This window comes from Leguminivora glycinivorella, chromosome 1 (assembly GCF_023078275.1).
Source record: "Leguminivora glycinivorella isolate SPB_JAAS2020 chromosome 1, LegGlyc_1.1, whole genome shotgun sequence".
NCBI classification, from domain to species: Eukaryota; Metazoa; Arthropoda; class Insecta; order Lepidoptera; family Tortricidae; genus Leguminivora; species Leguminivora glycinivorella.
Window position 1 is genome coordinate 36,486,386 of NC_062971.1, and position 26,169 is coordinate 36,512,554.

The 26,169-nt window shown below is 36.2% G+C and overlaps 2 protein-coding genes across 2 annotated transcripts in view; one reads left to right on the top strand and one right to left on the bottom strand.

Moving 5' to 3' along the window:
• Positions 1-4,559, bottom strand: part of LOC125228415 (acyl-CoA Delta-9 desaturase-like) — a 39,195-nt gene extending 34,636 nt beyond the window's left edge. The window contains exon 1 of the mRNA XM_048133009.1: positions 4,423-4,559. The gene's annotated coding sequence lies outside the window, so the exon portion shown is untranslated. The remainder of the gene's footprint in view (positions 1-4,422) is intronic.
• Positions 4,542-26,169, top strand: part of LOC125228598 — a 32,365-nt gene continuing 10,737 nt past the window's right edge. The window contains exon 1 of the transcript XR_007177317.1: positions 4,542-4,636. The gene's annotated coding sequence lies outside the window, so the exon portion shown is untranslated. The remainder of the gene's footprint in view (positions 4,637-26,169) is intronic.

Consider the following 26,169-nt stretch of genomic DNA (forward strand, 5'->3'; position numbering starts at 1 on the left):
ATGGTGCGACTCTGTCCGTCTGTCCTTTTGTCACATTTCTAAATATTTATTATAATCAGGCAAATAAGTTACCGTAATCACAGACTCATATTCTTGACAATACATTTGTTTTAACTAATACCTACTATAACAAATAATAAAATTTTAAAAATGGTATTTCTATTTTGTTAGTAATGAAAATTAATTAATTAAACCATGCTCTGTACTAAAGATCCGCCATATTTGTCGAATGTTTACTATGTCACATTTCAGAGCTATTCTGTATTAACAAAAAGGTCGAAGTAATTGTAAACCTTAAGGCTGCTTTCAAAAAAAACGTCAAAAGAATGTAAAATTGATAGTTTTAGTCGGTGAAATACTACACTTTCCGTTATCTAATAGATTTATTTAATTCAAGTTCCAGTTAGAGCATCTTATTATCTTGATTTTTATAAGACTGGATTTTTGAAAACTAACTCACTAAATTAATTATGAATTTTTCTCTAATGCACGTTTAGAAAAACGCACGTATAGAGCTGAATCAGTCGATCTTATTTGTAAAATTTGTACAATTTTGAATATTAAAACGGGTAAATTTATAATTTGTATATCCTGTACCACAATCATTTCAGACTAGATTTTTATTTTATGTTTTTGAAAAAGAGTAAACTAGCCTAAGGCGAATTCAATTTTTTTCAGAAATTACCTAAAATTAAGTGACAATTTCTTTGAAAATCTACATCACATCGAAGTAAGTTTTGTACTAAATTAATCTGCAACGTTTACTTAAATTGCTGTTATGCCTTAGTGATTATAAATTGCTATTATTGATTTTTGCCAATTTTTTGAAAACGAGCCTTCACCGGTACAATTATTACCACTTTTGGACATTTTCTCATATTTTGTTAGATCAAGTAGAAAAAGTCCTATAATGTGATATATATTTATAAACTACTCGCAAAGCCCTTTAATTTGATACCACACACGGTATGATCAAGCGCTCGGTTGCGATTTCACTATTTTTAACACGAAAGCCCTCTTAACATGAAAGTCTGAGGTTACAGCACACATGCGAATAAGCAAGTAGTAGGTACTTATGTAAATTTTTACCCACATTTTTTTCTTTCAAATGAACAATACTTACAAAAAAACCCAATATTCAAATACAGTACCTCCTCTTTCTAGGTAAAGAAGTTGATTAAAATAAGGCCATGGCAAATATGTCACAATTAGCATGAAATTAATATTTTAAAGTCATATCTTCATACCTTTTTAAATTATGTAAGTATATTATTTGTTTACATCTTAAGGTGCAATCGTTTTTGAAGTAGGATTAAAAGAAGCTATACTTATAATTTTATATTACATTTGACTCATATACATTTAACTAAGAAAGTTATGTTTTTTTTTTCGAGGTTCTTTTATCGATTCGAATCCATAGTCTACATTCAGACCAATTCTAAAAAAATATGCGCAAAAGCTAAAAATATGAAAATTGCTACTGAAAATCGGAAAATTCATGTTTGGTCAAACTAAATTACGAGTATTACCTACTCGTATTTAAAAACTAAAATAAAAGTAGGTACATCGTTTATTTATCTACTTAAGTCACACTTAAGTACCCACGTGAGGGAGAAAATAACATGAACTCAATGCACCTTAAGTATGCATTCGCGAGACATTGGAAGAATAGGTAAGTTTTTTGTATATTTGCGAGACATTTGAAGAATATATTATTTTTTTGCTACACTTTCGGGTTTTCCTGAATAACAGATTGAGGTCAAAGATCCTTAAACTGAAGTACCAACACGTGACTATAACCGGTTACATTTGCATTGTTACTATGAAAGGTTTTTTTTTTTTTCAATTAAATAAAACATGAAATGGTTATTATATTGTTACTGGATGTTATAAAGGGTCAAGAAAATCTTATCATTAAAAAATGGGCGAAGGTTCATCGTCCTATAGAAAATTTGAACTACGCGTCTTTTTTAATGACGAAATTTGCTGGACCGTCTATAATTGCCGCCAAATTTTAACTCAATGCCAATTATTGGTGTAGAGTCTGTTCGTAAAGTGAAGACTCGTGAAATGTATTGGACTCCATACATTTCACGACTCTTCTCCGAACAGTCCCTAAATATTAAACAGGCTATTTTTTTAATAAACGCCAAATATGCTACCTCAACGCCAACCGCGTCTACCGTATGGATAGGATTTGTCAAAATCAAAATTGATATTTTCTCGAATGAAAGACAGCACTTTTGACGTTGCGAGAAACGCAAAAAATGGTACAGATGTAGTGCGAAAAACTTTTCCTTCGTATTTTTCTGAATAGGTAGACGTTTTTAGACCACATGAATGAAACAATGAACAGTGACGTCATCTTCATAAATTGATACGTTTTTCAAAGTTACGAAAGTAAATTATACAAATCTTTGATTTACATCAAAATAATGGAAACCCTACATTAAAATAAAATAAGAAGTGTAGTAATATACAGATAAAAATACTACTAATATGAACCTCATTAACATTTGCGAGAGGGACACCAGCCCAAACAATGCCCTTCATGTGGATTTTTAGTCTGATACGATCGGCAACGTTTGTATGTGTCATGCCAGTTCAGACAGTGTCAGTACGTCTTGTACTGAAACTGACTGAAATAGCATGACAAGTTCGTACAGTTTACCAAAAATGTGGTTTACCACCCTACGGGTGAGGTTCGTTTAACCGTCATGAGACAACAAGGTCGATTTCCGCTTGCAATAATTATGTCAGTGACAATCGCTCTGTCTTTATATGATTTTTACGTTATGCCATGTGTCAAGTCAACCTTAGCGATCCTTAGAGCTCACAGAAACTTTTGTAAAAACTGGTAGACCACTTTCTTGGCCAACTGTACGTTTTTGTCAAAATACGAAGGAAATTCTTTTCGTACTAATTACATCTGTAGAGTAGTAACAGTGAACTCATACGAGTACATTAATCGAATAAATTAGTTTTTTGAGTAGATTACAAACAATCTTTACAATTTGGTTTAACAAATTCATGAGAATACGATTTCACAATACAAACGTTACTTTGAACTGCTTTAAACTGAAAACAACTGAAAATATGTACCAAAATCAGTTAACAATATTCTTATTTCAAAAAATATACTTCAATCTCACAAAGATAGAGAAAGTTAAACAATACAATAACTAAACTTATCACGTGCTTAAATTTTCTTTCAGCTCGAAGTTAAAAGCTAGTTTTTTTACGCCAAGCGCCGGCGAAAAGAACTGCGAACACCAGGGTGGCTAGCCGAATGGCATTTTTTTCTTTATTTTTTCCGAATGGCATTTACGCCGCTGGCTCTGTTTACACGAAGAGATAGTCGCGCTTCGTTTCGTGAGTTGTGAGCGATTGTCGAAACAAGCCGAATGGCAGTTCTCCGACGCCAAACGAAAATACGCCAAGCGCGCGGCGAAAGATAGAACTGCGAACACCGATTGTGCCATTCGGCTGTACTGTAAATTTGTGTTGAACCGGCCAACTAGTTTATTTTTCCACTTGATTTATTTTCTTATTTTATCGTACAAAAGTTATAGGTATAGTCAACCAATTACAATCCTAGGTCACTCTAGAATCCTGTAGTAATAATTAACACTGTGCTTTATCCATACTAATATAATAAATGGGAAAGTGTGTGTGTCTGTTTGTTTGTCCGTCTTTCACGGCAAAACGGAGCGACGAATTGACATGATTTTTTAAGTGGAGATAGTTGAAGGGATGGAGAGTGACATAGGCTACTTTTTGTCTCTTTCTAACGCGAGCGAAGTCGCGGACAAAAGCTAGTTTGCTATAAAAGTCAGTTTGAATTTTACTGTGAAAGGGTTCTACAGTGGCCTCTTTGATTCAAATTGGTTGACTTTACTTCTTTGAATATTGGCAAAAACCACTTTGCCAACCGGTATGGCCTAGTGGATAGTGAATCACCATGTCTGCTTACCCGATGGTCATGGGTTTGGTTGGATATCGGTAACGCATTTATGAATTTACGTTAAACTGTGACGTCTCTACCTTAAAATCACACAATAAAATCACGAGTTACTTACGTCATTTGCGTATTGTATCATCTTTTACTACCATTTTTTTTAACTTCGTACATGTTAGACCGTTTGTAATAGAGATTTTAAATGTCATAATATATTTCTGAATCAACTTATATATTTTTTCTTCTCTATTTGTTTGTGATACAGTCATAACTATTCCCTACATTAATAAATAATATTCGGCACCACTTGTACCGCTAATCTAAATATTTCTCTGGCCCGAAACTAAACCTTATTTTTCAACTTTGACACCACAAATTTAAAAGACCCGTCACTTATTTCATAAAACTAAAAATACTTCACTATTCAAACTTCGTCCTCACAAAACAGGAAATAAAATACTTACAATTAATAAACTAGATAACTTCCGACACAGTGGTCACTTAAAGTTTACCGCACGACTGTGGCGAAATTTCTCGCGCGCGATATATATAGATGTTTAAACCGCACCGCGTGCGCGCCGAGCGCAGGCGCATATTGGCGGAATCCCGCGGAGTCGTCGGCGCGGACCTTGCCCCGCTGTGGCTAGTCTAGTGGCGTCGCCGTGGAGTGGGTGAAAGGTGAGGTTACAGGTTGAGAACATATCAGGTAAACTTTTCACTCCGGTGGGAGGCGAGCGTACAGAGATCACGAGGTCTTTCGTTCCTGATAGCAGAAAAAAATGTCCTAAGATTTCCACACACTTTTTCGAACCTTCCATTCCGTTACCGCCATACAAAATGTATGAAAAAATGGTAACGGAATGGGAAAAAAACCTTGGACCACTTTTTTTCTCCTATTAGAATTGAAAGAGCTCGCGATTCTGTGGAAACCACATTGGAATTTCCATATCTCGTGAATCTTGCCCGGTTGTGGCTAGTGGAAGGTAAGTGGGTAGGAAGTGGCGGTATGTACAGGGGTCCATTTCTCAAAACTGAAAGTTACAAGTTACAAGCGGAAGTCTTTTTCCAACTTGTCATATCATATTAGACATTGACTACCGCTTGTAAATTGCTACTTGTAGCTTCGAGAAATGGGCCCCAGGTTGAAAACATATATATTAGATGAACTTTCATTCAATTGAAAGTTGATTGTACAAATCTCCTATCAGGTGAATTTTGTCAAGCCTATAAGTTCAAAAGGGATCGAAAGTAGCAAAATTAGCGGACCGTGCCCCGTTCTGGTTAGTAGTGGGTGACAGATGAGGGAACGAGCCGCACAAGGTTGAGAACACATCAGGTGAACTTGTCATTCCGGTGAGAGGTAATCGAACAGCGGGCCTATGATACCTGCAATTTTATCACTTATCTACGTGGTAAATATGTCACTGTGAGAGTGACAGATGTCTTATAGACATTGATAAGTAATAAAATAATGGAAATAATAGCCCCACTTAACTACTCAGGTGCCGTAGCCGAATGGCATTTCTGCGACGCGAAACAAAAACGAAACGGCACGAAATGTAATCTGGCTCTGTCGCGCCAATACGCAAGGGCGATAGAGATAGATATCTAGGAGCGTTTCATTTCTTGAGCGTTTGTGCCATTCGGCTGCGTACCCAGATGTAGTTTATTACTTTTGTAAGCTGAAAAGGGATCTCAGACGCAAATTGTAGCGATATTCCTCGGACCTTGCCCCTTTTGATTGGGGCATACTTAGCCGTGGAGTTTAGGGTACAGGTTGAAAAGATATCAGGATTATCAGGTGAAGTCAGTTGGAGTGAAACCGGCAGTAAAACAAATCTTGTCATTAAAAATAAGTTTTTTGCAAAAATTTCATTTTTGGCACAAGCTTTTATCGCCGACTGTACCTATCTTTCAACAGTCAACTGCTCTCCGAGACGTTTCTAGAAACCCGTAACTCGATGGGGATACGACGTTTCATGACAGAATTCCTATGACCACCTTTCTGCTCCATCATCAGATCAGCTCCATGATACCATAATATTGCATTGTCACGTGATTTACATATGTGTGTAAAATTTCAGCTCAAACGGAAATCGGGAAGTGGGTCAAATTTAGCTTCTACGTTTTGACGCACACTAACATACTAACAAGGCAAGTTGAATAAAAGCTTGTAAAAAACGGTCAATTTGAAAAATGTAGGGCTCACCGGCCATATCTTCATAGAGCCCGTGCAGGAATTTGCCGAACCTTGAAGATGGCGGAATTATCAACAACATCGATGGAGCCATAATACCTACTTAAAAGTTAAATGAAAATTTTGTGGCGAAGATTTACTGTCCTATAGAAAATTTGAATTTCGCGCCTTTTTAGTGACGAGATTGGATTGACATTCAAATCTGTAACTCAGAATACATTTTAGTTTTACTCGGACTTTCTCAGTCAGTCACTGACCAACATCTCACATTAATATTTATCTAATTAATTAACTATCTCATAAATTTTCCTATTCATATGTCAGTCACTTGCGACGTTTATAGACGTCAGCAAGTATGCATGACGTCTATAAACACACAACGGGGCGTGAAACCTTTGAAGGGTACCAAAAATATGTCGCGTAGCGCGAAATATACGACTGAAAAAATGGCCACTGCGTGGTTTACCTCATTGGACACGGGTGGGGGAGTGGCGCTGTATGTCAGAAATACACGTGATTTTATGGAAACTCAACATGACGCCAGTTGGAATTAATTTGCGAATTCGTGCGTTCGAAATTCATAGATCGGTCCCCTGGTCCACCATATAAGATGTATAGTCAACAACACAGCTGTGAATATAAAGTGCCAAAAATATGTATACACGCCGTACCGTGTTACATACATACATATAATCACGCCTGTATCCCATAAAGGGGTAGGCAGAGCACATGAACTACTAAGTTTCAGTGCCACTATTGGCAAAAAGGGGTTGAAAGAAATCCAAATTACCTCACGTACCGTGTTAATATAAAAAATCCTACTAAATGACGGGCAGTAAATACCTAGCGAATTGTGAATAGCCAAGAATCCCAGTGGAGATAAAATTTGTATTTTTTATACAAAATTGGGTCACCGTACAGCTTGGCGAAAAATAATATAAATTAAAAACCGGCCAAGAGCGTGTCGGGCCACGCTCAGTGTAGGGTTCCGTAGTTTTCCGTATTTTTCTCAAAAACTACTGAACCTATCAAGTTCAAAACAATTTTCCCAGAAAGTCCTTATAACGTTCTACTTTTGTGATTTTTTTCATATTTTTTAAACATATGGTTCAAAAGTTAGAGGGGGGGGGCGCACTTTTTTTTCCTTTAGGAGCGATTATTTCCGAAAATATTAATATTATCAAAAAACGATCTTAGTAAACCCTTATTCATTTTTAAATACCTATTCAACAATATGTCACACGTTGGGGTTGGAATGAAAAAAAATATCAGCCCTCAATTTACATGTACCCTAATATAAATTTTTTTTTCATTTTTTTTTTTTGCACTTTGTTGGCGTGATTGATATACATATTGGTACCTCAGCTTTCTAGTGCTAACGGTTACTGAGATTATCCGCGGACGGACGGACGGACGGACGGACAGACATGGCGAAACTATAAGGGTTCCTAGTTGACTACAGAACCTAAAAAGTAGCGATATCGTGTCGTCCCGTTTGATTTGAAAAGGATGCTATACAGTATACAGAACAATATAGCCACTTTTTAATTTTTAACCCCCGACGCAAAAACGATGGGGTGTTATAAGTTTGACGTGTCTATCTGTTTGTCTATCTGTGTTTGTGCCTGTCTGTGACATCATAGCTCCCGACCGGATGAACCGATTTAGATTTTTTTTTTGTTTGAAAGCTGAATTAGTCAGGAGTGTTCTTAGCGATGTTTCGTGAAAATCGGTCCTCTATGTCAGGATTTTTTTCAAAATTTTAATTTTGTGATTAGGTTTCTTTGCCAAGCTGTTGTCCAGCGAGATTATCTTGATGGATCGATTGTACACAATCGCAATTGAACTAATGACATTATTATTATATTATATTTCTCATAGTAGTTTTCCGGAGTACCTACCCTAGTGGATTACTGGTCACGTAGGCTTTTCACGCCGGACTTTCATGCAGTTGTGAAATCTACGATAAATATTATTTCTGAGAAATATGATTAATCTATTTATGTTTTATGAACGTGTTTGGCTTGCGGGTTATAAACATTCTAGAAAAAGGTCACTTCTACGGACAATATGACTACTAAAAGTGTAGTCATTCGAGCACTTCGATAAAATAACATCATTACCTTTTATCCAACGTTTCGGCCAGGTTGCGCTGGCCATGTCAATGGTGAAATGTCAATGGAGATATAAACAACACCAAAGACATATATAACTCTGTATAGACAGATAAATTCTAAGAAAAAAACGTACCTCAGTAGCTCAGTACCCATACAGAAAAAGGTACGGCGGCCTAGATGCTGGCATTACACCTTTGGGGTACGCTCAGCTAGATGGCACTAATATTAATATTTGACATTTTTACACATATCAAGCTAAGAATATGGGCCAAATTGTCAAAACTGAAGTTCAAAAGTTTTAAGCCTGTGTCAAGAGATGGCAGTCTACGCACTGTGATTACACATTTTACTTTGACAGTAACTCTCTATAGTACTCGATCCTCTTTGACAACACCAAACTATATACCCGAAATTGTTTTTAGGGTTCCGTAGTCAACTAGGAACCCTTATAGTTTCGCCATGTCTGTCTGTCCGTCCGTCCGTCCGTCCGTCCGCGGATAATCTCAGTACCAATATGTAAATCAATCACGCCAACAAAGTGCAAAAATAAAAAATGGAAAAAAATGTTTTATTAGGGAACCCCCCTACATGTAAAGTGGGGGCTGATTTTTTTTTTCAATCCAACCCCAACGTGTGATATATTTTTGGATAGGTATTTAAAAATGAATAAGGGTTTACCAAGATCGTTTTTTGATAATATTAATATTTTCGGAAATAATCGCTCCTAAAGGAAAAAAAGTGCGTCCCCCCCCCCCCCTCTAACTTTTGAACCATATGTTTAAAAAATATTAAAAAAATCACAAAAGTAGAACTTTATAAATACTTTCTAGGAAAATTGTTTTGAACTTGATAGGTTTAGTAGTTTTTTAGAAAAATACGGAAAACTACGGAACCCTACACTGAGCGTGGCCCGACACGCTCTTGGCCGGTTTATATTATAAACAACAAATACGGGTCAATCAATGTTATTTGTCTATCCCGAACATTTATAAAAACTAATATCGGGTAGTTTGGTGTTGTTTACATCTCCACTGACATTTCGCTGGGACGTCAGTCTGCAACCTAGCCGAAACGTTGGATAAAAGATAATGCCTACTGTTATTTTATCGCGTTCGACCCGTTTGTATCTTTAAGGGTCACTTGCACCACCCGCTTAACTCGAGTTTAGTGGGCTGTCAACAGTCAAATTCCATATAAAATGGTGGGTTAACCCTTCATTTTCGGTGGTGCAAGTGACCCTAAAAAATGTGTACAAAACGCGAGAACTTAAAATGTTAATACTTAATAAAAGATCATTATAATTTATTCAATGCATGACATACACATTTACTTTTTTTATGACTACGCGCCTAGGTTTAAGTGATAGGCAAAGACATATGTAACTCCGTATAGACAGCTACAGTCTAAGAAAAAAACGTACCTCAGACCCATTGTAGAAAAAGGTACGAGGGCCTAGATGGTGTTACATCTTTTGGGGGACGCTTGGCTAACATATCAAGCTAAGATTTAAGTATTATAGAGAGTTACTGTCAAAGTAAAATGTTTAATCACAGTGCATAGACTGCCATCTCTCGACACAGGCTTAAAACTTTTAAACCTCAGTTTTGACAATTTGGCCCATATTCTTAGCTTGATGTGTGTTAAAATGTCAAATATTAATAATAGCGCCATCTAGCTGAGCGTACCCCGAAGGTGTAATGCCATCTAGGTCACCGTACCATTTTGTGTATGGTACTGAGGTACGTTTTTTTCTTAGACTTTTTATCTGTCTATACGGAGTTATATATATTATGTCTTTGGTGATAGGTAATGAAATAACAATATAATGTCTCCCATGCAAATCAACTGCATATCTTATTTTAAAAACTCATTAATTTCCGTATTCCAGTGCGATAAAATTATCAGTGTTTTATTTTATATAACTTAATTGCACAGAAACAATACATAATAAAGATGATAGGTGATACGTAAAAAAAAATCTTTGAAACGATCTTTATTATGATACTTATTTATATTTATTAGGAGCTTGCTGTGTCCCACTGCTGGACAAGCTTCACAGCCAATCTTCTAAGGCCTGATTTAGACGTGCGAACTCGCATGCGATTTTAGTTACATTGCGGGCTGTTGAGGTTACATACAATTTTGCACCACCATCAAATGGGCTACTAGACTCATATCGAATTTGGCACAATAAATGATTGTCATCTGTAGTATTTGACTTAAAATAAAAACAATATTTATAGATTTTGCGTATTGAAAGTGTATGATGATTGATGACTACGTATTTTCGATTAAAAATGTGTGTAATTTTTTATTTCATTTGGCCACCGAAAACGCTGTCAGCGATGAAGTGACGTCATCGAATTCGAACCTTACTGCATGTCAAAACAATCAATGACATATTGAACTTTATGCCTTCATACTTAAAAAGTCAGAAAATGTTGTTTTCGAGTAGAATGACCTGATACACAGAATATCTATAGATTAACATGACTGTGTTGTTTTCGCCTGATTGCATAAAAGTTTACTTTAAAAATATTTTTTGCAGTTTTTAAGTCATAATAAAATATGCTAATATTTTATTTCGGTTAATTGAACAGTACTTAATCATTTATCTTAGGACAGACTTTCAAAAAGGGTCAAGTAGCCTATAAAGCAATGTAATAAAACTCTTATGCGAGTTCTCGTACCGTCTAACTGGGCCCTAACTCTACTGAAATTAAAACACGACCGAAGGGTATTGATTGAAAATGAATAAAAGAGTATTGATTGAAAAATTATATCATTTTTACAAAGCGAAACTTGTAGTTATAAAAATCGGCATAGAAACGTTTGGGAACAAGAGATTGCCATCTCTAATAAAAAATCTGGATTTTTTTTATTGTAAACTGATCGGCGATTGACCCTAGTCACACCTGATGGAAAGTGAAGACAGAGTCTAAGATGGACTGACAAAGCCCATACAAAAAAGCGTACCCCTGAAACGTAGGGGCCTTTTAGGCTTAAAACTAGATGGCGCTGTTCGCAGCCTGGAAGTGGCCAAAATCATATTTTCCCCAAAAATGTTTCGTGATTTTATGTTTTATAAGAACAAATGGCATATTTCTTTATTTTAAAATCACGATATCACGTCAAAACACATTTTAAAAAAAATTTTAGGCATCATCGGTGTAATTATGATAGTAGGTATTTAATAGGTGGCGCTATCGAGATACGATTCTTAGTATGAAGTATGTAAATCCTATATAAATAATCCTTGGTAATAGCCTATTAGCTTATTAGGCGTAGGGTTAAAGCCGGTAGCTAGCTTTATTTGACGTTCATATGCGCATTGTAATATGCCTACTTGAAAAATAAATATTTCATTTTCATTTTTTTTCATTTTCATTCTTGCTTTAAAGCTTGCTTCGTATTATTCTAGGAACACAGATGGCGGCTTTTGTCCACATCACAAAAGATGAGGCATAATTAGTAATGTAGAAATTGCAGAACATTCTCAAAAAGCGGAAACATTCTTGAGAATGTTCGCAGAACATTCCTGCAACATGCAATTTATTGTTTAAACGAGAGAATATACTTGAAATAAAGTTTAAATGGGCATAATATAAAACTATATGTTATTATACATATAATATTGTCTATTACAGTTACCTATTTTGGTGATAAGTTCCCAATAAGTTGCTTAAATTCTCACTATACTTCAGGGAACATTTCGACTTTCAGACTTCACAGTTTTAGTCCTGATTTTTTAAATTAGGTACCGAACTATTATTTCTTGAGGCCTGTTTTTAGTCATGTCAATATATATTAAAAAAAAAAACAAACAAAATAATAACAAAAATATCGCTATCAGGATCGAACCTGAGAACATCGGCATACGAAGCCAGCGCACTACCTCGGGACTACCTCTTGACTTGCTGAGTTTGACGAAATTATGGTATAAACTACGAAGTTACTAAGTATTCTGATAAATTCTCGTTCTCGAGAACATTCTCAGAAGTTACCGAAAATTCTCATGAGGAATGTTCTGAAATTTTGGAAACTTCTCGTCCGTGCATTGCTAGGTATAATTATTACAGTGATAGAGAGGAAGGTAACGAAAATGAACTCTCAGGGTCACTCTGAGGTCAGAGATAAGGATGGAGATAGGCCGACATTGGGCGACCTTGCGGGAGCATGCTTCGCACCACGCGACCCGCGAAATAACACAACAAAGTTACAGGACAAGGTCAAAATGCAGTTGGTGACAGAGTTTGGGTAATGGTTAAAGCTGTTGTAGGTAACCTAACCACTTCTTCTTCTTCAGGTGCCATATCCTCTTCGGATGTCGGCTACCACAGTCCGGAACTCCTCTCTATTTGCAGTTTTTCTGCCTAGCACGGCAGCGTCTATTCCCGTCCAGCTCCTAAGGTTCCTTCGATTTTTCCTTCTATTATGCCTTTAACAATTTTGTATTTGTCATGTCTATATACATGTCCAAAATAAGCTGTTTTCCTTTTCATTATTGTAAGTACTAATTCTTTTTTCTTCTTCATTCTTTTTAGTACTAACCTAACCACAAAATAAAAATTTAGAAAAAACCCCCGTCCGCGACATAGTGGTCCGATTTTTATGAAACATGGCTAAGAACACTCCCGACTAACTCAGCTTTCAAACAAAAAAAAATCTAAATCTGTTCATCCGTTCGGGAGCTACGATGCCACAGACAGACACACACACAGACAGACAGATAGACAAACAGACAGATAGACACGTCAAACTTATAACACCCCGTCGTTTTTCCGTCGAGGGTTAAAAAATACAGGGGATGGGGTTATGGGGGGTATGTATAACTTACGACCGGTCTAGCAATATTCGGTGCCTGCTGCTAAGCCGGGGTCTGGGTTTGAATCCCGGTAAGGGCTATTGTTTGTGTGATGAAGATAGATATTTTGTTCCTGTCATGGAGGTTTTCTACCTTTAAGTATGTATGCAATAAGTATTCCTAATGTGTTTGTATTTATGGCGCGACAGAGGAGGTACGAGTACATTTCTGCGGCGTTTCGATGGCGTTTCGTTTCGCAGAAATGACATTCGGCTACGGGGCCTATGCAAAATAGGCATACATAATAAATTAACTGATAAAGCCATTGTAACCATAAATAGGAAGGTCGAAGCGCCAAATAATATTATATTGAATCATCGCTCGCTACAATACACTTTATTGACGATTGAAACCTATTCAGTTTTTTTTTATTTGAGTTCTAAGAATTTAGAGCTATGCTCTATCATATCCACAAAATATCGGGACATCCCGGGGGAACCTATACAGTGTGGCTTACACTACATAAGTTACAATTGTATTAGGTTAGTGACCGTTTTAAAACCTCACCAGAAATATGACTATATTGTTACTTTGATGTATGGGGTGACAGTTGAGTATAATATGAAGAGAATAGCTCTACTGGAATTCCGCAAGATGGCGCGTAGTCATATATTTCTGGTTAGGCTTTACTAGGATTGAGTCTGTCACAATATATATTATTCGTTTGCGGAAAATGGCATTCATGGAGGAAGTGAACAGCGCCCCCAAGCGGTAACTCAGTAGAACGAAGAAATGGGTTACCCTCATCTGGCAGAATAATTTTAGTCCGAAACACACTTCGCATAACATGTTTCGCAGAAAAACTTTCGGTCGAATGGTAATTTTGCAGAAAACTTAGTTGGCATTATTACTACCAGGCATAAGACACATTTGGCAGAATATTGTTTTACAGAACATTACTTTGGTCGACTTTGATTTAGCATAATTGTATGTACCATAATAATCTTATAGCATAATATTACATTAGTAGAATTATTACTCGCTATCAAAAAAGAAAAACTGCCCCAGAGTCACCGTTAGGTACCTACGACGACGAGCGAAGCGAGGAGGAGTGTTAGGTATCTTGCATCCCCAACACAACTAACTCGCTATCAAATAGCAAATTGCAGCTTTATGCCGCCTAATATTATGCACAAATATTATCTGCAAATGTATTGTTCGACTAGAAGACTATTATGCTCATCAACATTATGACAACAGACGATTCGGTATTACAAAAATCTGCGAAATGATTTGTGCCAAAGCATATTCTGCGTAAGGTGTTTCTGCCAAACGTGACTTCTGCCAAGAACTATTATACGAATCAAATATATGTGTAAAAAGTTTCTGCCAGATAATAGTGAACCCGAAGAAATACATACATTTTCCATGATTACTTTTTCGAGTACCTAACATATGAACAAAGAGGATCGAATATTAAAGAGAGTTACTGTCAAAGTAAAATGTGTAATCACAGTGCACACTGCACAGACTGCCATCTCTCGACACAGGCTTAAAACTTTTGAACCTCCGTTTTGACAATTTGGCCCATATTTTTACCTTGATATGTGTTAAAATTAAAATGTCAAATATTAATATTAGCGCCATCTAGCTGAGCGTACCCCAAAAGTGTTTCGCCATCTAGCTCACCGTACCTTTTTCTGTATAGTTTTGAGGTACATTTTTTTCTTAGACTTTATCTGTCTATACGGAGTTATATAAGTATTTGGTATGAATAACTGATGGTCTGGTAGATATCGCAAAGTTAATCAATTTTAGAGACAATTTTACTTTAAGAGTAATGAGGCGGAATAGATTTTTTTGTAGGTAAGTACATTAGTATTTTAATGTGCCAAAAGGCACAGATTATCATGCTCATATTCGACCTGCATTCATAACATAACTTTTTTTTCTGTCGCTTAGTTCGCTATTCCATATAACATGGTCCTATTATTCTTCTAAGAATGATTTGTATTATAGGATCATATAAGATTTACAATCTTCATACTAATAATCGTACCTCATTTTTTTAGCTCCACCTATTAATAGTTATTTGTTATACAAGGGGGCAAAGTTGTATTTTAACGCCGAGTGTGGAATTGAAAAACGAGCAAGTGAAAGGATTCTATAGTTGAACCACGAGCGAAGCGAGTGGTTCGAGAATAGAATCCTGAACTTGCGAGTTTAGCTTAACACACGAGAAGTAAAATACATTTGCACCCGAGTGTAACACAAAACTTTTCCCCTCACTATAGCGAGGAAACTATAACACAAAAAATGCGTTTATCACTGCTTCCAGTAGTTCCACAGGTGGTAAATCATCTTTATTACTATATTCACCTACTTTTATCAACTTTAAAGCAGTTAATTTAACTTTATTCAAGGTCAAATTACTTTACCCACTAGTGGATAAAATGCATTTTTACCCACTGGTATTAAAGGACAAAACACGTGTTTCCAAGCTAGTGAGGGGAAAATACTATAATAACTACACTGATGATGGCTACAATTTTTTTTATATGTGTATTTACGTGATCTCATGATATTAAAATAAACAAGCATGTCATTTGTTCTTATAAAAAATAAAAACAGAAAAATATTTGAGGAAAATATGATTTTGGCCACTTCCAGGCTCGCAGGCAGGACACAGCGCCATCTAGTTTTAAGCCTAAAAGGCCCATACATTTCAGGGGTATGTTTTTATGTATGGGCTTTGTCCCGGTATTATATCGTGCTTGATTCTGTGCAGTAATCTGAATATTACAAAGGGACAAAGATGTCGGCAGATTGACAAATTGCCGATCGCGCGAACTGCACTATCCCGCCAATTGCTTAACTGGCCGTATCCGTGTCACACACACTAGCTTCCCACCCCGACTTCTTCTTAAGAACTAGAATCTACAAAGTGTTTAATACGACTTCTTCTTAAGAATTAGAATCTACAAAGTGTTTACTACGACTTCTTCTTAAGAATTAGAATATAAATAGTTATTTGTTATACAAGGGGACAAAGTTGTATTTTAACGCCGAGTGTGGAATTGAAAAACGAACAAGTGAAAGGATTCTATAGTTGAACCACGAGCGAAGCGAGTGATTGGAGAATAGAATCCTGAACTTGCGAGTTTTTTAACACAGGAGAAGTAAAATACATTTGCACCCGAGTGTAACACAAATCTTTTCCCCTCACTATAGTGAGGAAACTACAACGCAAAAAAATGGGTTTATCACTGCCTTCAGTAGTTCCACAGGTGGTAAATCATCTTTATTACTAGATTCATCTACTTTTATCAATTTTAAAGCAGTTAATTTGGCTTTATTCAAGGTCAAATTACTTTACCCACTAGTGGATAAAATGCGTTTTTACCCGCTGGTTTTAAAGGACAAAACACATGTTTCTGGACTAGTGAGGGGAAAAAGTGTTTACTACGACTTCTTCTTAAGAATTAGAATCTACAACGTGTTTTTATTGATTTCCGTCAACTTTATGGGAAGGTTCTTTAGGTCAAATCCAATAAGGTACAGCGGGACAAATCCCGACTGGGGGGGGGCAATTGTAACTGTTATTTTTTTTCCATTATTACACTATTAAAGTTGATTTCCACATGTATCCACTAAACACGCACGAATAAATTGTCAATATGTATACTATTCCTTTTTCTAAGAAACTATACCTAGTGTCTTAATTCTTACTGTTATCGAGTTATTAAAAACATAAATTTAATTGATCAATTAGTATAATACGGCTTTTATAACTTCCTAGTATTATTCATTATGTCATGAGCCATTATGAACTTTAATGTTATCCTTAAGGGTCTCTCACACTTACTAATTATTATGATTAGTAACTAGTGTCAATTTAAAACATGTTTTATAATTTATCGCCACCTGTATCGTAATGTATGGTACTATTTTTGTTGCCCTGGATATCATCATGTGCTCGTATTTTTATGATTTTTGCATATCCTATATTTTGAACAGTTAGGTTTTACAGTAACAGTGAACAGTATTGTGTGTAACATGAAAATATAGATTTAAAAAATCAAAACAAATGTTACAAAATCATTGATGGTTTCATAAATTGTGTGCATAAATAGACCCAAAATTATTTTAATATCTAGTTCTAATTATTTTAATAGGGCAACAAAACTGAGGTCGAATATTTTGCTTATAGCAAGAACGATTTAATACTGGATTGACAAAGCCCATACAAAAAAGCGTACCCCTGAAACGTGTGGGCCTTTTAGGCTTAAATCTAGATGGCGCTGTTCGCAGTCTGGAAGTGGCCAAAATCAGATTTTCCCCAAATATTTTGAGTGTTTTTATTTATTTTCGGAACACCAACAGCTATAAATAACATTATGCTAATTTAAATAATAACACAAAGCCAATTACAGGTATAGGGTTAGGTTTTTATGTTTTATAAAAACAATGACATATTTCTTTATTTTAAAAGCACGATATCACGTCATCATCAGTGTAGTTATGATTGTATGTAATAGGTGGCGCTAAAAAGCGCTGGTGGCCTAGCAGTAAGAGCGTGCGACTTTCGTTCCGGAGTCGCGGGTTCGAACCCCGGCTCGCACCAATGAGTTTTTCAGAACTTATGTGCGAAATGTCATTTGATATTTGCCAGTCGCTTTTCGGTGAAGGAAAACATCGTAGGAAACCGGACTAATTCCAATAAGGCCTAGTTACCCTTCGGGTTGGAAGGTCAGATGGCAGTCGCTTTCGTAAAAACTAGTGCCTACGCCAAATCTTGGGATTAGAGCAAATGCCGGGATAACGCAAGGAGGATGATGAATGCCGTCTGCTACGAACTTGACAAGAGATTCACAAAAAAACCATATACCTGCGTTCGCAGTAGTGGCACGTTGACATCACTCTGGTCATCTGCTGGGCCGTTACATAGGAAGGCAGCATACATAACCTAACCACAAAATTAAAATTTTGAAAAACCCCCGACCGCGACATAGAAGACCGATTTTCATGAAACATTACTAAGAACACTCCCGACTAACTCAGCTTTCAGACGAAAAAAAACTAAATCTAAATCGGTTCATCCGTTCGGGAGCTACAATGCCACAGACAGACACACACACAGACAGACAGACACAGACACGTCAAACTATAACAATATTATAACACCCCGTCGTTTTTGCGTCGGGGGTTAAAATACGAGTACAACAGCGTCAGCAAATTTCAATTGATCCTATTTTGTTACCAACATTTAGTGATATAAGTCGACTTTCGTAAGATATATACAGGGTAATTGTTATAATTAAGAAAATATAGATACTAGAGAACCTTAATGATCAAATAAAACTTACTAAAATCTCAATTCAAGAAATAAATCTCGGTAACAAAAAAGGAATAATAAAAACAAATTTAACTTTTTCCTTAATTTTTGTACAAACTTTTCGAGAACTGCACACAAAATGATTTTTATAGCAAATACGTTACAGGGGCAGGAGCACGTCAACATTAGGGACAGTGATCTGCGAAATTGCATGGAGAAATTATGAATTAATTCATTGATAAATTCGCCATCCACTTTTGCAGCTGACAGTACATAGAAATATTAAGAATTAAAAATATTAATTCTTAGCAAATAGAATAAATGGAATAGAATAAAATAAAACTTTATTTTATATAGTTTTTCTTAGCAAAGTAGGTACTTATCTATTATATACTGACACAAATGAAATTATAACACTAAGTTCTCGCGCTTTGTGTCTCCAGTGACGCTTTGCTGGGACGTCAGTCTTCCGCGACCAAGGCCAGTGCAACCTGGCCGAAATGTTGTAAAAAAAGGTAATATAATAGTTATTTGTTATACAAGGGGGCAAAGTTGTATTTCAACGCCGAGTGTGGAATTGAAAAACGAGCAAGTGAAAGGATTCTATAGTTGAACCACAAGCGAAGCGAGTGGTTCGAGAATAGAATCCTGAACTTGCGAGTTTTTTAACACACGAGAAGTAATAGTTATTTGTTATACAAGGGCGCAAAGCACCCGAGTGTAACACAAAACTTTTCCCCTCACTATAGCGAGGAAACTATAACGCAATAAATGCGTTTATCACTGCTTCCAGTAGTTTTACAGGTGGTAAATCATCTTCAAAATGTTCCATTTCCCAATATATTGTAATTAAATGTGTTTGTTGATTTGTAAAATTATTACTAGATTCACCTTCTTGTATCAACTTTAAAGCAGTTAATTTGACTTTATTCAAGGTCAAATTACTTTACCCACTAGTGGATAAAATGCGTTTTTACCTGCTGGTATTAAAGGACAAAACACGTGTTTAGTGAGGGGAAATGTTAATTAATCGCGTTCGACCTGTGTGTGACTTTAAATACGAATTAAATTACACACCACCCCTACCTGCGGAACCCAGTACAATATTTTCTTCGAGGAAAATTTAAAATCACGAAAGACCTTTGAAGACCTTTAATCATTACTTAAAACTTTTTGTTTCTTAATTTAAAAACAAGGTGACTTTCAGTTTTTTCAACTTAAAACTAATTAATGACATTTATTTAGAACGAAGTTTAGTAAAAAAAATTTGCCATTAAAATACATAATTTACACATTACCTGTAGGGTACAACGGGGCGAATCTCGACTGGGGGACAATTGTAACTTATCCATTTTTTTCATTATTACACTACCTATATTGAGTTCTAAATGTATACTAATATAACCCTTGTATGCTCTCGGCCGAAACATTTAAATTTATTAATTAGAATAAATCCAATTCCAATGCAAAAATCATTCCGAGGAGATAATGCAAACATTGATTTATTTAGATAAATAATGCAACCATTGTAAAACATGTAAAAAATGGACCAGTTACAGTTGCCCCCCAGTCGAGAAGTGCCTCGCTGTAGCTTACCTAATTTTCTTTATTCTAATACTTAAGTTAAATAACATTTCACTTGACAATGCTTGATGAACTCCTAAGTCGTGATCGTAAGTACCCAAACGCTTCATAACAACACACATATAAAAAAAATTTAGTACTAAGGCCAAGTTATTCCTTTCTTGATCTCTTACACTCCGGACTTCGTTATAAATATAATGAATAGTAATAAAAAAATAAAATTTTGAAAAAACCCCCCGACCGCGACATAGTAGACCGATTTTCATGAAACATGGCTAAGAACACTCCCGACTAACTCAGCTTTCAGACAAAAAAAAACTAAATCAATTCATCCGTTCGGGAGCTACGATGCCACAGACAGACACACACACAGACAGACAGACAGAACCGTCAAACTTATATAACACCCCGTCGTTTTTGCGTCGGGGGTTAAAAATACTATAACTCATAAATAACACACCCACACACAATTTGTTTATTTTATTTTATTTATCTGCTGATCCGTCAGCACTGACATCACGTCATCCCCAAGGGATAAACCCATAATTATCACTCTAAATATGACAATTACAATCACATGTTTGAAAATCCGCTTCCGCGACCGCTGCGCCCGCGCATCTACAAACATCGCAGCCGGTACGTAGCCAAATGCACAAACGATTACGATAATATGTTGTATGCGATTACGATGTATGCTGCGTAAGTATCTGTTTGACAAGGTTCGATAGTCACCCTCAATGATCTTTCACAATGGGTATTTTACTTCTCGTGTGTATATTTTATATTATATTTATGTATTGTATATTTATATACCTATTTATGTATAATATTAGGTCTGTATATATATATTTAAATGTAGCATATATATGGATATTGTTTGTATCTTAAATTCTTTTCCATTACACGCTAACTATACTAGGACCCTGCACCTACTTAATCTTTCGGTTTAGCCCATGGTTGACTGGTAGAGAATGCCATCTGGCATTAAGTCCGCCATTTGTACTTTTTTATATTGTGCAATAAAGTTTAAATAAATAAATAAATAATATCCTTATCCTAGCTAGCCATATCTCTATCGCGCATCCGTATTGGCGCGACAGAAGCAGACTGTGTTTCGATCGGCGTCTACCGTCAACGATTCTCATTTCGACTAGGCCGGCAGAGGTCTTTGCCAGTAAGCTTTTTGACCTTCGTGGGACGATTTAGTTAGATTTATAGATTACCGCATATAGATCTCGCGATATGAGACTAGTCTAAGTGCTACACCGCGCGGGCGCAGTGTCAACGGTCTAGTACTATGCTGTTAAAATAGGGTTCCCTCTATTTGGCATAAATTTAATTGTCCGAAACGATTTTCGCATAACAGACTTCGCATAATTGATTTTCGCCGAATGTTAATTTGGCAGAAAACTTATTTGTCATAATCTAAAATAATATGAATATTACTTTGTCCGAAAATAAGTTCGCATAATTTTGTTTACGCCGATTGTTTTTATGAATAAAATTATGTTGCATATATGTATTTGGCATATTTCCTAAAATCAGAATATCCACCCATACCTACTAAATGCTGTGTAGAGAGTCGGTTTGGTTAGGTTCGAACTGCGACCTTAACAAATACAACATTTTGTCAAGAATTTCGGTTAGGTTAGGTTAGAACTGCAACACTAATATAGTAGTATTATCTATGATAAAAATTCTGCATGGTAAATTTCGACTAAACCATGTTATGCAGAAATAATTTATGCATAAAAACCATTCGGCGAATAAACGCTCCGTCTTGCGTGAGCGACGGGCGACGCGACGCGACGCGACGCGATGCGACGCGATGCGACGGCGATGGCTCAAGGTCATCGCGTATCCATCGCACGAAACTTCGGCACTAGCATTTTGGTGATTAGAATCACAAGATTCGCCGTCTTTCACAATGTGCAAATGGTCTAGCGGGTTTGACTTCTAGGTGGAATCGTTTGCGCCATGAGTGTCGTGAGTTCGAATCTCGGCTCACGCAATCTTTTTGCATTTTTATTTACTTTTTCTTTTATGTTCTACTAGCTTTTGCCCGCGGCTTCTCTTGAAAGACGGACAAACAAACAGACACACACACACTTTCCAGTTTAATCAGTATGGATTATTTGATTTTGTTTACCTGCTTATTTCTTTCTCTAAGATTCTACTTTCTTATTTTTTTTAAGAACTTTGGGTTTTATACTAACAAGGAAAGTTTTAAGTAGCACACAATAATACTGCATTTTGTTTTTATTAACTTAATGTTTATTTTAATCCATACTAATATTATAAACGGGAAAGTGTGTGTGTGTCTATTTATTTGTCCGTCCTTCACGGCAAAACTGAGCGACGAATTAACGTATACTATTTACTTATAACGAATGCTATTTACTTAATGTTGAAATGAAAAAATGTCATACAGTGTAACCCAGTGTTTTTTAATGCTGCCATCTAGTGTCGACTGGCATAACCACTACACTAAGAGCCCTTATTCCTTAGAGCGTTCATCAATTTCGTGAAATAGCCATTGATAGATGGCGTTGGCGCTCGGTACGCGAGCCACCGGTAACGCAACACACAGGCAAGAATGATCTTGATAGTTTTGAATTTAATTGCTAGTAACAATTCTTTTGGTTTCATGTGTTAACTTTTTTGTAAAGTTTACAAGAGATAAGAATATATTATTATTATATGGTACCTACTAATTGTAAGTAACTTAAAATAAACAGTTTCAAAGAGCTGAGCTGTGTGCAAAAAATTACATGTGTTATTGGCCCGGCTAATGAGATCAAACATGGTCGAGTTACGATAAGTAGAATAGCAGTTCTGTTATTCATTTCCTGACTCGATCATGTGACCTTGGACATCATCGAGATCGACGCTGCTCATCAGCCCAAATGTAATAAGCCCAAACATAGTGGAGTTATTATGAGTAAAATAGCAGTTTTGTTGACCATATCCTGACTCCACCATGAAAACCAGAACCTCATCCTGGGGGCCGGTTTTTGAATCTCACATATGGGATTTGTCACTAAAATACTGGTTGAAAACAGTGAATTGCTTAGTATTTTCAGTGACAATTTTCTGAATTCGAACGCGTGAGACTCAAAAATCGGTCCCCTGGTCCCGAAATATAATACTAATTCAAACTCTCATCAGATTTCAAGTAAAATTTCTTGGATAAAATTGCATGTGTAAAAATCAGGCGGACCGTATGCCTGTTTGCCACCAACAGGATCAAGATTTGTTTAGTCGCAGTACCTATACAGCACTTCTCAGAACTATCTAGCTGCTTACGCTTACGAGAGCACGGTGCGCCGGACTATCGAACGTAGGTCCACTGTCTATGAGCGCTGGGCGCAGACTGAACTGAGCAGTGAGCGGGCCCGTGTCAGCAGTGTATTTTATTCGAATTTTATGTGCTTTAAAATAGTACATTACGATACAAGTGCGTAAAAAAGGAAGTTCGAAACGAGTGGCGATAAATTAAAACACGACCGAAGGGAGTGTTTTAAATCGACACGAGTTACGAATTTCCTTTTCGCACGTGTATCGTACGACGTTTTACAGTACAGATGAGCCTCCGAAGTTTCGACCTGGCATATAATGAACCACTTCTCGCACTAGTGCGTAAAAAAACACCATCTGTACTGAAAAATATCTATCGACACAAAGGTATGTCTTATATGTATTTTTTTTTTATATGGCAACAAGAAGTTCTGGTTTAGGATAATATTATTATTTAAGAGTTACAATAAATGCAGGAATCGCAGGAATTACAATGAACGCCCCTTAAAGAGTAGTCTAATTATATTTTTTTTGTATGGGTACCTTTCCTTGTTAGTATAAAAGCCGGAGTTATTAAAAATAAAATAAAAATAAGAATGAAGATTCTTACAGAAAGAAAAAAGTAAACAATCAAATAATAGAAAATAAAAGAAACAAAAATAAAACTGCAAAAGCATGCCTCAGCCGAGGTTCGAACTCACACCGCTGGCGCGGCGTCCAGACGTCGAAACCGCTAGGCTACGAGCCCGTTATAATAACTAGTTAATTTTGTGATCCTATTCACCAAAGTCAAGTGCTAGTACATATATCGTAAGGTCATCGCACTAGTGTTTCATATTTTTAGTTCACACTTAAATTTTAATATTTTACGCAGACAATCTCGTATCACCGTGCACATAATCAAAGGCTGTCAATACAAGTTACAAAAGTTGTAATTTCCTTACTTTTTAGGCACATTACTCCTTTGGTCAACTTATGTTAATTTGAATATTTTGAATTTTTATTATAAGAAAATATAAAGAATGAAATGTGAGACTAGTAATCAATCGTTATTTCTCTAGTCCGACCTCTCTACGTATTGAATTTGCTTCTAAAAATCAAATAGCTTGATCGCGCGCCCATCGCCATCGCATCGCGTCGCATCGCCGTCGCGGGCCGTCGCGGGCCGTCGCTTACGCAAGACACTCCCATATGAACACAGCGGTTTGATCGCATCGCGTCGCATCGCGTCGCTTAACATTCGCATGTTCATCGCTAGTTCGTCGCGTCGCATCGCCGTCGCGTTCCGTCGCCCACCTAAGACAAGTCCATAGAGATAGAAGGTTTGATTTCGTCGCATCGCATCGCATCGCGTCGCCGTCGCGGGTTCGTCGCTCACGCAAGACGCGGCGTTCACACTATTTAATTCATTTATTATGTATGAAAACGATGTAAAAAAAATATTTTGCGAATTTAACTAAAACTGATATACAGGGTGTTCCTGATAACGAACCTAACGATATGTCGAATTTAACGGAAAACAAAAAAAACAACGTGTACATATACATATCATTACCTATATATGTTATCATTATCATCACACCAATTGGTAAAGCCTCTCTTGATATAGGTACTACAAACACGGGTGGGAAGGTTGCATTTTATTCACAAGAGATCAAAGTAATTACTTGAAAATTTAACTTGATGCCCAAAGCTGGCTGGTAGAATTCATTTTGAATCATGAAATGTAATAAGTTTTTTTGCAAAAATTTCATTTTTGGCTTAAGCTTTTAATACTTTTCTTTCAACAGTCATCTACTGATCTCCGAGACGTTTCTCGAAACCGCTTACTCGATGGGGACACGACGTTTCATGATAAAGTTCCTATGACCACCTTTCTGCTCCATCATCAGATCAGCTCCATGATACCATAATATTGGATTGTCACGTGATTTACATAATTATCATCAAAATTTCAGTCCAATCTGGAAACCTCCCCAATTTCACGGTTTCCGATCAAATTCCGATTCCGCTTTATGTTTTTCACCAATCAAACTAACGTCTAACAAGGAAAGTTGAATAAAAGCTTGTATTGTAAAAAAATGTGAATTTGATCAAGTTTGATGTTTTAAAGTTAATATTTTCTTCATGTTAGTGTGGTGAAAACTTTTATGCTTCACTCGGTGGCAAAAACTTGAAACCCTCGCAACACTCAAGATTCACCATTCTGAACCAAGTCGCGGTTTATACCTATTGGATTCTTTCCCTTACTAGCGGGTAGCAATATTGGCACTTGGAACGAGCGGTTAAACAATCGCTTTGTAAAACAAATAACTATTCCAAAACGCTTATTTTTCTCGGTCAACAGGGGTTATTTTGCTATGAAGACAGAAAAAATATTTCGCTTTAAAAAAACACTCCTCATAATATTAATGTGATTAAAATTATACTCAAAATATTATTTGACATTTCTAAATACTGTAAATACTAAAATAACGATAATATTTACATTAGGAAATTTTAATAAAGATAGTGAATATGTGTCGCTTAACTTCAAACTCGGGTAAATCTATTCTGCTATAAGGTTGATTATCTTTCACATCATAATATTATTATATTTTTTATATAATCAACCTTAAAGCAGATTGGATTTACCCAAGTTTGAAATTAAGCGACACATATAACCTCTCAGTTCACAAGCTATCTTATCTACATTGAATGAAAATGACAATTTCAATATTGACCCATTTTCGAGAATTCAATTTTGCTGCAATTTTGCATCGATATTGTAGCCATATGATAATACGATAATAAGAGTAGATGCAACTCACTTAATGAATGAAATGAATTTATAAGTGAGAGAGAACAGAGAACCAACCTTAAGAATAACATAAAAGT